A 12,595-nucleotide genomic window follows, 5' to 3' on the forward strand; every position below is an offset into this window, starting at 1 on the left:
AAGCGTCCTCTCTGCTGCAACTCTTGCCCTCCTAATAAATTCAATAGCCACACAGCAGCCAGAGTATTATAACATAAGTCAGTTCATGTCAGTCTCCTTGCACTTCCCATTTAAATGGGTTTAAAATAAAATCCCAAGTCCTTACCATAATCTACAAGGCCATAGATAATCCGGCCCTTGCTACCTCTCCTGCCACTCTGCCTCAGAGCTCAATGTACTCTAGCCCTACTATGTCCTGATAGCACCTTGTACTTCCCTGCTTCTGGGCCTTTGTATTTGCCCTTTCCTTTGCATCAAACACTCTTGTCCTAGATATTCATATGCCTTGCTCCCCAACTTGCTCAAGTTTTACCCCCTCAGAGACCACACCCTTTCAAAAATAGCAACTTTCAATACTATTTACCCCCTTAACCTGTGTGTTGACTACTTGACATATTCTATGTTGTTTATTGTTTGTGTCCCTAAATAGAATCTAAGTTCCATGCAGGCAGAAAAGTTGTCTGTCTTGTTCATTCTTTATCCATACCTCCTAAATTTTTGCCTGGCATATAATAGGACTCAATAAATATTTATTAAATGAAATCCTGCTATAACACCAGAAATTCTATCATTAGAGAGTCATTTATTTTAGTTTAGAGCATTTTGATCTTAGAAAACCCTCTATGCAAAGATCCTTGGGAGAGCTCACAATTTAGTCATTATCAGCGTATACTCTGGGAGAGGAACATTTAGAAAAATTACCTAATAGAGATTGAACTTGGGATTTGGAGCAGAGAAGGGCAGGTTTGCAGGGGGGGAAAAGGAAATTTAAGGGGAAGTTGAGTTTGTACCAAAGATGACTTCGCTTACAGTGAGAAGATACTCAAACCTTTCTAACTTGAAGAAGCTCACAGTTTCTGAATCTCTCTTTCTGGCTGTGAAAAGAGATTTCCTCTTTTGGGTCTCCATTGAAGATTATAATTTTTGGATGTTGCTAAGAGCATCCTTGGAGTCAGAGTCTCTATATATAGCGAATCATCAAATGTTAGGGCTAGAAGTAATCTTGGTGATTTGGTTTCTTAAAACTATTTATTTTATAACATGAGTTAAACATTTATCACAAAAACAGGAAGATAGAGAAAAGGCTTTAGTTTTTGTAGGTCATTGCAAGGAAGAATTTCACTTATCTCCAGTACTATAATTTTTACTTTGGTATAAAGTATTCATCAAGTGTCATCATCGAAATTATTAGTAGTTATGACAAACAAGGCAAACCTCCTGAGAGCTTTAGAACAAAGCCCAGCATGGATGCTCTGCCAGCAGAAATGCAGTTCAGCTGGCAGGGCAGAGGATTATCTACGTTTTTATATATTACGTATTACATATTTATATATTAGGGTCTCCTCAACCCATAACTGGAAAGGTCATTCTAATTTATCCAAATACAGTTGATAAAAGTTGCCATTTAACAAGGCGCATGCTAGAAATAGAAATATTTTTTGTCTTTTCCATTGTACACACCAAAACTAGGATTGAATGCTTATTCCTTTGCAGGCAGTCTTTGCTTGGTTCCTTCATTGGCTTAATACAGCCATCAGTCATGCATTACTTTTGTTTCAGAGATTAATTCTCGTGGTAAGAAATTTTCAGTGATGAAAATTTTGAGATCAGCCAAGAGAAAAGGCAATTGGAGCTGATCCTCAGGCACATTAAACAGAATGGCAAAACTTGAGTAGATTTTCTAGTGTACATTTTGAGCCAGAACTTAGGCCACAGAAATAGGAGAACCTGAGTTTAGGATTATTTCCTGGAAGAAAATTAAACAATTAGCTGGAGATACCCAAGCATCTCTGATAAAAATTGATCCTAAAAGTCTTCACTTTTGGCAGCATTCCATTTAAATCGTGCCTCATAGTCAGCATAAGCTTACCCTAATGTTGCAATCCAAAGCCTTAATGGCAGTGAGTAGAGACTTTGATACAGGGCTATAGAGTCACTGAAGAAATATAGTAGGGGTTCCAGGTTGAGGAGACAGGTTTGTTATGGTTCCCAGATACTTACAGTGATATATACTATTCCTTCTCCCAAGTGCCTGACCTAATTAGGAATGTCAGTCCAATCTCCCCGTTCCCAACATATATCTTATTATGGTTTGTTTTTATGAAGGACAAATGTGAATCTGGAAATTTTCTTGTACAGTTATCTTAGCACAGTGTCTCCTGATCAGAATAAGTTGTGTACTATACCTTACCTACACATTCATTACTTATTTTCACAAGATTTCCCAAGCTTTAAACTTCAGTCCACCCCTAACTGATTTTACATATATATATATATGTGTGTGTGTGTATATATATATATATCAATCACAATACACATTCTTTTCAAGTGCACTTGTAACACATACCAAAATAGAGCATATGCTGGGCCAAAAAGCAAGTCTCAACAAGTTTCAAAGGATTGAAATCATGCAAGGTATGTTATCCAAAGTATAATCAAATGAGAAAGCAACAACAGAAGGATGATTAGGAAACCCCCACTGTTGGAAATCTAAAAGAAACATTTCTAAATAACCCATCGGTCAAAGAAAAAATCAAAATGAAAATGATGGAATAGATTGAACTTAACAAAAATGAAATGTGACATCAAAACTTGTTAGATACAACTAAAATAAAGGAAAAGACATAGCTTTAAATGCATATATTAGAAAAGATTAAGGATTGAAAATTGATGATCTAAGCTTCCAACTTGAGTCTAGGGAAAGAACAGCAAATTAAAGAGAGTAGAAGGAAGAATGTAACAAAGATAAGAGCAGAAAACAAAGAAATGAAAAACAACATGCAACACAGAAAATCAGGCTGGGCACAGTGGCTCATGCCTGTAATCCCAGCACTTTGGGAGGCCAAGGCGGGCAGATCACCTGAGGTCAAGAGTTTGAGACCAGGCTGGCCAACGTGGTGAAGCCCTGTCTCTACTGAAAATACAAAAATTAGCCAGGCATGGTGGCACATGCCTGTAATCACAGCCACTGAGGAGGCTGAGGCACGAGAATCACTTGAGCTTGAGAGGTGGAGGTTGCAGTGAGCCAAGATCACGCCACTACACTCCAGCCTGGGCGACAGAGCAAGACTCTGTCTCAAAACAACAACAACAACAGCAACAACACAGAAAATCAACAAAGCCATAGGTTGCTTCTTTGGAAAGATTTAATACAATTGCTAAAAGTCTAGCAAGATGGATCAAGAAAGAACACAAATTACCAATATCAGTAATTCAAAAGTGGGCATCACTACAAATCCTTCAGACATTAAAATCACAATAAAAAGGATATTGTGAACAACTTGATGCCAATGAATTTGACAGTTTAGACAAAATGGACAAATTCTTTGAAAAGTACAGCTACCAAAATTACTTTCCCGCCCCCCATTACTTCTCAGCCTTTTCGCTAAGATCAGGTACAAAATTACCCCCCAAAAATAATCTGAGTAGTCCTATTTACACTCTTTTAAATAGTCATAAACCTACTAAAGAAATGAAATCTTAAATACCTTCTCACAAAGGAAATGGCTTTAACAGTACATTATTCCAAATATATAAGAAAGAAATAATAGCAATATTATACAAATATCTCTTATGGAAAATAGAGAAAAAAGTAATACATTGATTGTATGAGGCCAGCATGCCTCTGATTCCAAAAACTAAAAAGAAAAATACAAGTCAGTGTCAGTGTCTTTTTTGTTTGTTTGTTTTTGTTTTTGTTTTTGTTTTTTTTTGAGACGAAGTCTCACTCTGTCGCCCAGACTGGAGCGCAGTGACACGATCTCAGCTCACTGCAACATTTGCCTCCCGGGTTCCAGCGATTCTCCAGCCTCAGCCTCCCGAGTAGCTGGGACTACAGGCGTGCACCATCACTCCCGGCTAATTTTTGTATTTTTAGTAGAGATGGGGTTTCACCATCTTGGCAAGGCTGGTCTTGAACTCCTGACCTCAGGTAATCCACTCACCTCGACCTCCCAAAGTGCTGGGATTACAGGTGTGAGCCACCACACCCAGCCTCAGGCCAGTATCTTAAACGATAGATGCAAAGATCCTAAACACATTTTAGAAAATTGAATCCAGCAATATATAAAAAGGATACTGCATCATGACCAATATTGTTTATCCCAGGAATTCAACATTCAAAAATGAGTGCACATTAACAAAATAAAAGAGGAAAATATAATAATCTCAATAGATGCAGAAAAAGCATTTGAAAAAAATTCCACACCCATTCACGATGAGAACACTCAACAAACTAAGAATAGAAAGTCACTTCCTCAATCTGATAAACATTACTTGAAAACAAACTACTCCTTATTTTGTATTTAATGGTAAAATATGAACACCTTCTCACTGATGTCAAGGAATGAAACGTGGATATACACTATCACCACTTCCATTCAACATTATACTGGAATAATTCCAGGCCTCCTAGTAACCCATTTCACATCTTAGGTCTAATTGATCACTCTCTCCATGCTGCCTCTTAAAGATGATCTGTTCTTTTTTAACTTCAGTTGTAAACCCTTTATATGCTTTAAGACAGTTTCCAAAGCATTTGTTAAGCTCTGTCTTCTTCAGACCAGCTATTTCAGAAATAGGTTCTATTTTCCAACCTTCTAGTCATAGCCATTCTTCTCCTCTACATGTTTTCCAGTAGTGGATTGTGAATCAGAACATGTGGGATTAGAGTCCTGGCTCTCCATTAATTTGCTGTTTCTATGGGTAGGAACAGCATTTAGTTTCTCAGCCATAATCTTCTCATCTGGAAAGTGGGGTTAATAACCCCTGCCCTGTGTGTGCATTAGAAGGGCATTTTGCCTATCCGAAGGACTCAGAATAATGGAGCAATTTCTAAACCATGACTTTGAAAGCACTGCAGAGACCCAGTCAATCTACCATTTCCGGGAGCTGACAACATAATTCCAACAAGTGTAACCTGAAATAGATAAGCAAACTGTACATCTCTATAATGGAATCCTACTCAGAAGTAAATGAATGTTAAATGCATTTGCCAAGTGAAAAAAGACAGACTCGAAAGGCTATGATTCCATTTATATGATATCCTGGAAAAGGTAAAACCATAGGAACAGAAAATACATCAGTGGTTGCGAGAGGTTGGACAGAGGAGTAGGAGTTCCCTATAAAGGTGTAACATGAGAGAATCTTTAGGGTAATGAACTGTTCTATAAGGAGCAGTGATAGTGGACACAAAATTCTATGCATTTTTCACAACCAATAGAAATATATGCCACAAAGAGTAGATTTTACCGGATACAATTTTAAAATAAATCAATCAGGATGTGGAGGGAATCCCAGATGGAATTCAGACTGTGACAAATGAATCTGACCGTATTACGAATTAATTACATGGCCACATGGAAGGGGGTGAGGAAGAAAGAAGCTGATTTAAGTAACTTTGAAAAACTCTGTTTTGATTAGATGCAAGGCTAAAGACAAAAAGAACTATGCAGAATACCGCATTCTAGTTGGTAACTTTTTTCATGTGGTTATGGGTTAGCAATGATGAAAATACTTTACATGTTTAGTCAGTTTTGCTGTTACATGGCATATGCGTGCCTAAAAATTATTACAGTATCCAAAATTGTGTAACAAAGACCACGGGGCTTATGGGAAAAAATGGGGTTGGGGTATAACACTAAAAATATTTGGTCTGTGACATATTAAAAAAACATAAGAACCTAATAAAATGACAGCATGGCTTTGTATATGTTAAATTACTAAAAATATATGAATACTACAATAAATATGGCTTTTTACCTTAAAAAAGACCTGGCATTTGCTTATGGAAGTGAATATCAGAAGGATTGCAGCTTGTGAAATACTGTGAAGTGGTGGGAGGCGGTTGTCTGAAATCTGATGGAAAGTTATAGCAACAGATGTGGATGAGTGTGGCCCATAACACATTCAGTGAACTGAGGTAGTGGATAGAAGTTTGAGTTGTGCACATGTGTGTGTTATTCATATTCCTATACAGCTTGGTTCAGCCAGATGCTGCTTTTTGCATTGACTTACTATTTCACACAGACTAAATTGCACATAAGCAAGTACTTAATTTACATAATTTACATTAATTGTTACCTAATATATCAATCATGTCGGAACAAATTCACATTTTCAAAACAAACATTATAACGGAACTGTATGTATGTGTGTGTGTATATATGTATGTATTATGTATATGCAAACAGACATGCATATAATATGGTTTTCTTTATCTGTGATTTGGAATAAAGTTTTAAAAATAAGTAAATTTGGGCCGGGCACTGTGACTCACACCTGTAATCCCAGCACTTTGGGAGGCCAAGGCGGGTGGATCACGAGGTCAGGAGTTCGAGACCAGCCTGGCCAATATGGTGAAACCCCGTCTCTACTAAAAATACAAAAATTAGCTGGGCATGGTGGCGCATGCCTGTAGTCCCAGCTACTCAGGAGGCTGAGGCAGAAGAATTGCTTGAACCCAGGAGGTGGAGGTTGCAGTGAGCTGATATCACGCCACTGCACTCCAGCCTGGGCGACAGAGTGAGACTCTGTCAAAAAAAAAAAAAGGAAATTGGTATGGTTGTTGGATACAGGTTTATATATAAATAATTGTATTTCTGTATACTAGCAAGAAATTATTGGAAAATGACCTTTAAAATACAGTTTTTGATAGCATCAAAATCCATCAAATGCCTAGTAATCTATAATGAAAGATGTGTAAGACTTCTGCACTGAAAGCCACAAAACCTTGAAACATGGCTGAAATAAATTTTTAAAGGTCTAAATAAATGCAGATATATGCCATGTTCATGTATTAGAAAACTCAGTATTGTTAAGATATATCAGTTTTCCCAAATTGATCTATAGATTCAAAGCAATCCCAATCAAAATCCCAGCTGGGGCTGTGTGTGGTGGCTTACAGTACTATAATCCTAGCACTTTGAAGGGCCAAGGTGGGAGGATTGGTTGAGCCCAGGAGTTCAAGTACTGCCTAGGCAACATGGCGAGACTCTATCTCTACAAAAAAAAAAAAAAAAAAAAAAAAAGCCCAGTGTGGTGGCATGCACCTGTGGTCACAGCTACTTGGGAGGCTGAGGCAAGAAGATCACTTGAGCCCAGGAATTTGAGGTTACAGTGAGCTATGATTGCGCCACTACACTTTAGCCTGGGTGACAAAGTGAGACCCTGTTTCAAAGATAATGAAATAAAGTAAATAAAAAAATCCTAGGAGAATATCTTCATGACTTTGTGGAGACAAAATATTACCAACTATAAAAGAAAATATTGATAAAGTGGACTTCATTACAAGTGAGAACTTTGGTTTGTCAAAAGACACTGTTGGCCGGGCGCAGTGGCTGAAGCCTGTAATCCCAGCACTTTGGGAGGCCGAGACGGGCGGATCACGAGGTCAGGAGATCGAGACCATCCTGGCTAACACGGTGAAACCCCATCTCTACTAAAAAATACAAAAAAAAATCTAGCCGGGCGAGGTGGCGGGCGCCTGTAGTCCTAGCTACTCGGGAGGCTGAGGCAGGAGAATGGCGTAAACCCGGGAGGCGGAGCTTGCAGTAAGCTGAGATCCGGCCACTGCACTCCAGCCTGGGCGACAGAGTGAGACTCCCTCTCAAAAAAAAAAAAAGACACTGTTGAGAAAAGAAAAAGACAACCCACAGATAGGAAGAAGATACGACAATACATAAGCTTGACAACTTCCAGAATATATAAAGAATTCTTACAACTCAACAAGAAAATACAAATAACCCAATACAAAAATGGACAAAAGAACTGAATGGCCGGGTGCAGTGGCTCGTGCCTGTAATCCCAGCACTTTGGGAGGCTGAGGCGAGCAGATCACCTGAGGTTGGGAGTTCGAGACCAGCCTGACCAACACAGAGAAACCCCGTCTCTGTCATGGTCAGCTGAGATCATGCCATTGCACTCCAGCCTGGGCAACAAGAGTGAAAATCCATCTCAAAAAAAAAAAAAAAAAGAATTGAATGGAAATGTCACCCAAAAAAATGTATAAATGGTCAATAAGCAAAGGAAAAGATGCTCAGCATCATTATTCATCAAGAAAATGCACATTGAGAAGCCGCTGCACCCTCACTGAAATGACTAAAAAAAAATCAAGTGTTAATGAGGATGGGAAGGAACTGGAGTTCTGGCACTCCAGAGTGGAAATGTAATTGGTACAACCACTTTGGAAAACTGTTTGGCAGTATCTGCTAAAACCAAACATGTTTCTATCCCAGCAGTGACCGTGAAATCTCCCTTTTATATATATACTCAGGTGAAATGAGTGCATCTGTTCACCAAAGTATGTACAGGAATGTTCAAGACAGCTCTATTCATAAGAACTAAAAATTTGAAACAACATTACTGTTCATCAGCAGAATGATAGATTAAATAAATTGTGGTATGTTCATACAATGGAATACTACAAAGCAATAAAAGGAATGAGCTTCTGATAGCATACAAAAATATTTATGAATATGACAGACATTATGAGTAAAAGAAGTTGGTCCCAAAAGAATACACAATATAAATTCAATTTTTCAAACAATTTTATTGAGATATGACTCACATGCCATGCAGTTCACCTATCAAAGTGTACAATTCAATACACTTTAGTATATTCACAGATATGTGCAACCACCATCGACAATCAATTTTGGAACATTTTCTTACCTCAAAAAGAAAGAAATATACCCTTTAGTTACCCTTGCATTTCTCCCACAAGCCCTGAGCAACCACTAATCTACTTTCTGTTTCTATAGATTTGCATATTCTGAGCACTTCATTTAAATAAAATTATATAATACACGGACTTTTGTGACTACCTTATTTCACTTAGCGTATTTTTAAAGTTCATTCATGTTGTGGCATATGTCAGTACTTCATTACTTTTTATGGTCAAATAATATTCCATTGCCTGGGCATACCATGCTTTATTCATCCATTCATCAGTTGATGGACATTTGGATTGTTTCCATCTTTTAGCTATTATGAATAATGCTGCTGTTAAACACTTATGCACAAGTTTTTGTGTGGACCTATTTTCACTTTTTTTTTTTTTTTTTTTGGTATATACCTAGGAGTGGAATTGCTAGGTCATATGGTAACTCTGTGTTTAATCATTTGAGGAACTGCCAGAGTGTTTTTCAAAGCAGCTGCATCATTTTACATTTCCACCAGCAATGTATGAGACTTCTAGTTTCTCCACCTCCTTCTCAACACTTGTATTACCTGCGTTTTTTATTCTAGCCATCCTAGTGAATGTATAGTGATATCTCATTATGGTTTTGATTTCCTGATGACTAATTTTCCTGATGTCCAATGGTGTTGAGCATCTTTTCAGATGGTTATTGGCCATTGTATATCTTCTTTGGAGAAGTATCTACTCACACCCTTTCCCAATTTTTCATTAGGCTGCCTTTTATTATTGAGTAGCAAGAGTTATTTATGTATTCTAGATACATGTCTTTGATCAGATATATGCCTTAATTTTGCCCCACTCTTTCAATTGTCTTTTCTCTTTCTTGATCATGTCCTTTGAAATACAAAATTTGTTAACTTTGAGGAGGTCCAGTTTATCTATTTTTCTTTCATTGTCATATCTAAGAATCCATTGCCAAATCCGAAGTTATGAAGGTTTACCCCTCTGTTTTCTTCTGTGAGTTTTATAGTTTAGCTCTTATCTTTAAATATTTGATCTATTTCAAGTTAATTCTTGTATATGCTATGAGGTCAGGGTCTAACTTCATTCTTTATCATGTGGGTATACAGTTGTCCCAGAACTATTTGTTTAAAAGACTATCCTTTCCCCCATTGGATGGTAAACTTACACACTAAAAACTATAAAACATCATTGAAATAAACAAGATGTAACAAAATGGAAACATATCCCATGTTCATGGATTTGATGATTTATCATTGTTAAGATGATAACACTCCCCAAAATTATCTATAGATTCAACACAATCCCTATCAGCATCCCAGCTGTTTACACTAAAAACTATATGTTTACACTAATTCTTTTCCTTTCCTTTTTGTTCGTTTTGTTTTGTTTTTTGAGACAGAGTCTCACTCTGTTACTCAGACTGGAGTGCAGTGGTGCAATCTCGGCTCACTATAACCTCTGCCTCCTGGTTCAAGTGATCCTCATGCCTCAGCCTCCTGAGTAGCTGGAATTACACACATGTGCCACCACGCCCAGCTAATTTTTTTTTTTTTTTTTTTTTTTTTTTTTTTGTAGAGATGGGATTCTGCCATGTTGGCCAGTCTGGTCTCAAACTCTTGGCCTCAAGTGATCCACCTGCCTTGGTCTTTCAAAGTGCTGGAATTACAGTTGTGAGCCACTGTGCCTGGCCCTTGTTCTTTATTTCCAAGTGTTTTCTTCTTTTTGATGCTGTTATAAAGGGACTTGTTTCAATTTTATTTTCAGCTTACTCATTGCTGCCATATAGAATTGGCCAGGCGTGGTGGCTCACTTTGGGAGGCGAAGGCCAGAGTATCACTTGAGCTCAGGAGTTTGAGACCAGCCTGGGCAACATAGTGAGACCTTGTCTCTAATAAATAAATAAATAAATAATTGATTTTTGTATATTGATCTTGATGAACTTGCTGATTAGTTATAATGGCATTTTACTGGATTCACTAGGAATTTTATTCACAAGATTATGTCATCTTGTGAATAAGATTGATGTTTTTATTCTTTTTGATGCTATTGTAAATGGAATTGTTTTCAGAGCTTCAAAACACTTAAAGCAAAAACTGCTAGAACTAAAATGAGCAATAGACAAATCCATAACTACTTGGAAACTTCAATATTCCTTTCTTAGTAATCAATAGAATAGGTCAACAAATACTCAATAAAGATATAGAAGACGTGAGCAACACTATCAGCCAACTTGACCTAATTGACATTTAGAACACTCTACCCAACAACAGCAGAATACAGTTTTTTCAGATTCACAAGGAACATTAATCATCGTAAGCCATATTCTGAACCACGAAACAAACTTCAAAAAATTTAAAAGTATTGAAATCATAAAATTATTGAAATATCCAAGTATTTTCTCTGACCACAATAGAGTTATATTATACATCTCTAATAAAAAGTTATCTGTAGAACCTTCCAATATTTGGAAATTAAACAACATACTTTAAAATAATCCAATGGGCCAAAGAGGAAGCGACAAGGGAAATTAGGAATTTTTTTTAATTGAATGAAGATGAAGACACAACATATAAAAATGTTTAGGATACAACTAAAGCAGTATCTAGACAAATGTATATAGCATTAAATGCTCCTATTAGAAAAAGAAAAAAGAAAGGTCTCAAATAATCTAAGTCTCTACCTTAAGAAACTAGAAAAAAATGAGCAAATTAAACCCAGTCAAGCAAAAAGTAATAAAAATAAGAGCACAAATCATTAAAATTTAAAACAGAAAACAGTAGATAAAGTCAATGAAACCAAAAGTTTTTTTTCTTTTGAAACAATACAATTGATAAACCTCTAGCCAGGCAAATCAAGCACAAATTAACAATATCAGGAATAGATGTGGAGACCTCACTAGAGATCCTACAGACATTTTAAAAGGTAGTAAGAGAATATTTTGAACACTTTTATGTCCATGAATTTAGAATTTTAGGTGAAATGTACAAATTTCTTGAAAGTCACAAACTACCATAGCTCCCTCAAGAAGAAATATATACTCCTATGCCTATTAATTAAATTCATAGTTTAAAATCTTCCAACAAACAAAACTGCACTGAAGAATTCTACCAAACATTTAAAGAAGATGTAATACCAACTCTATATAAACTCATCCAGAAAGGAGGGCACAATTCCCAGTTCATCTTATAAGACTATTATCCTGATACCAGTAGTAGACAAAGACAATGTAAGATACTGCAGACCAAGATTCCTCATGAAAATAGATGCAAAACATAGATGCAGAAAAGTAAAGATAGTTGCTACCTTGGTTGGATGGTATTGACCGGAAAGGAGCACAAAGGAACCTTCTGTATAGTTTTAAGTGTTTGTTATCACAATCTAGGTAGTTATTACACGGGTTTAAACACATGTAAAAACTCGTCAAGCTGTTTAAGGTTAGAGTACTTCTTTCAGTTTGTTGTCTATATGTCATACCTCAAAACATTTTTCAATGTTCAATCTACCAAGAAGGATGAATGAAAACTGTCTCACGTAGTTTGGTGTATGACACCTGACATGAAATTCTTTCTATGCTGATGCCCAAGAAATTCTGTCGACTAATGAAACAGTTTGGAAACTCTCCTCTATTCTGCTTAAAATAAAATCACTGTTAGTTTATACAGCACTGTATCTTCTGGTTAACTCAACCATTAGGGTGAGCACCAGCCCAGTTGAAAGTTCACAAGAAGCAAGTAAACATTGGATTTGAATTAGAATCAATAATATCTGCGGGTTTTCTCAGGCTGATTAGAAGCATCGTGGCAATTGTTTGAGAAAATATAGGTAGTTCTAGTGAATGCACTACAGAATGTTGGAAGTAGTGTTGAGCTTGTAGATTTAAAATGTGTTAGAATC

The 12,595-nt window shown here is 36.8% G+C and overlaps 1 protein-coding gene across 1 annotated transcript in view; it reads left to right on the plus strand.

The window, feature by feature from the left end:
* The window catches only part of LOC105476659 (testis expressed 11), a 325,115-nt gene that overhangs the window by 288,587 nt on the left and 23,933 nt on the right, over positions 1-12,595 (plus strand). The gene's annotated exons all lie outside the window — the stretch shown is intronic.

Source organism: Macaca nemestrina, chromosome X, assembly GCF_043159975.1.
Source record: "Macaca nemestrina isolate mMacNem1 chromosome X, mMacNem.hap1, whole genome shotgun sequence".
Classification (NCBI taxonomy): Eukaryota; Metazoa; Chordata; class Mammalia; order Primates; family Cercopithecidae; genus Macaca; species Macaca nemestrina.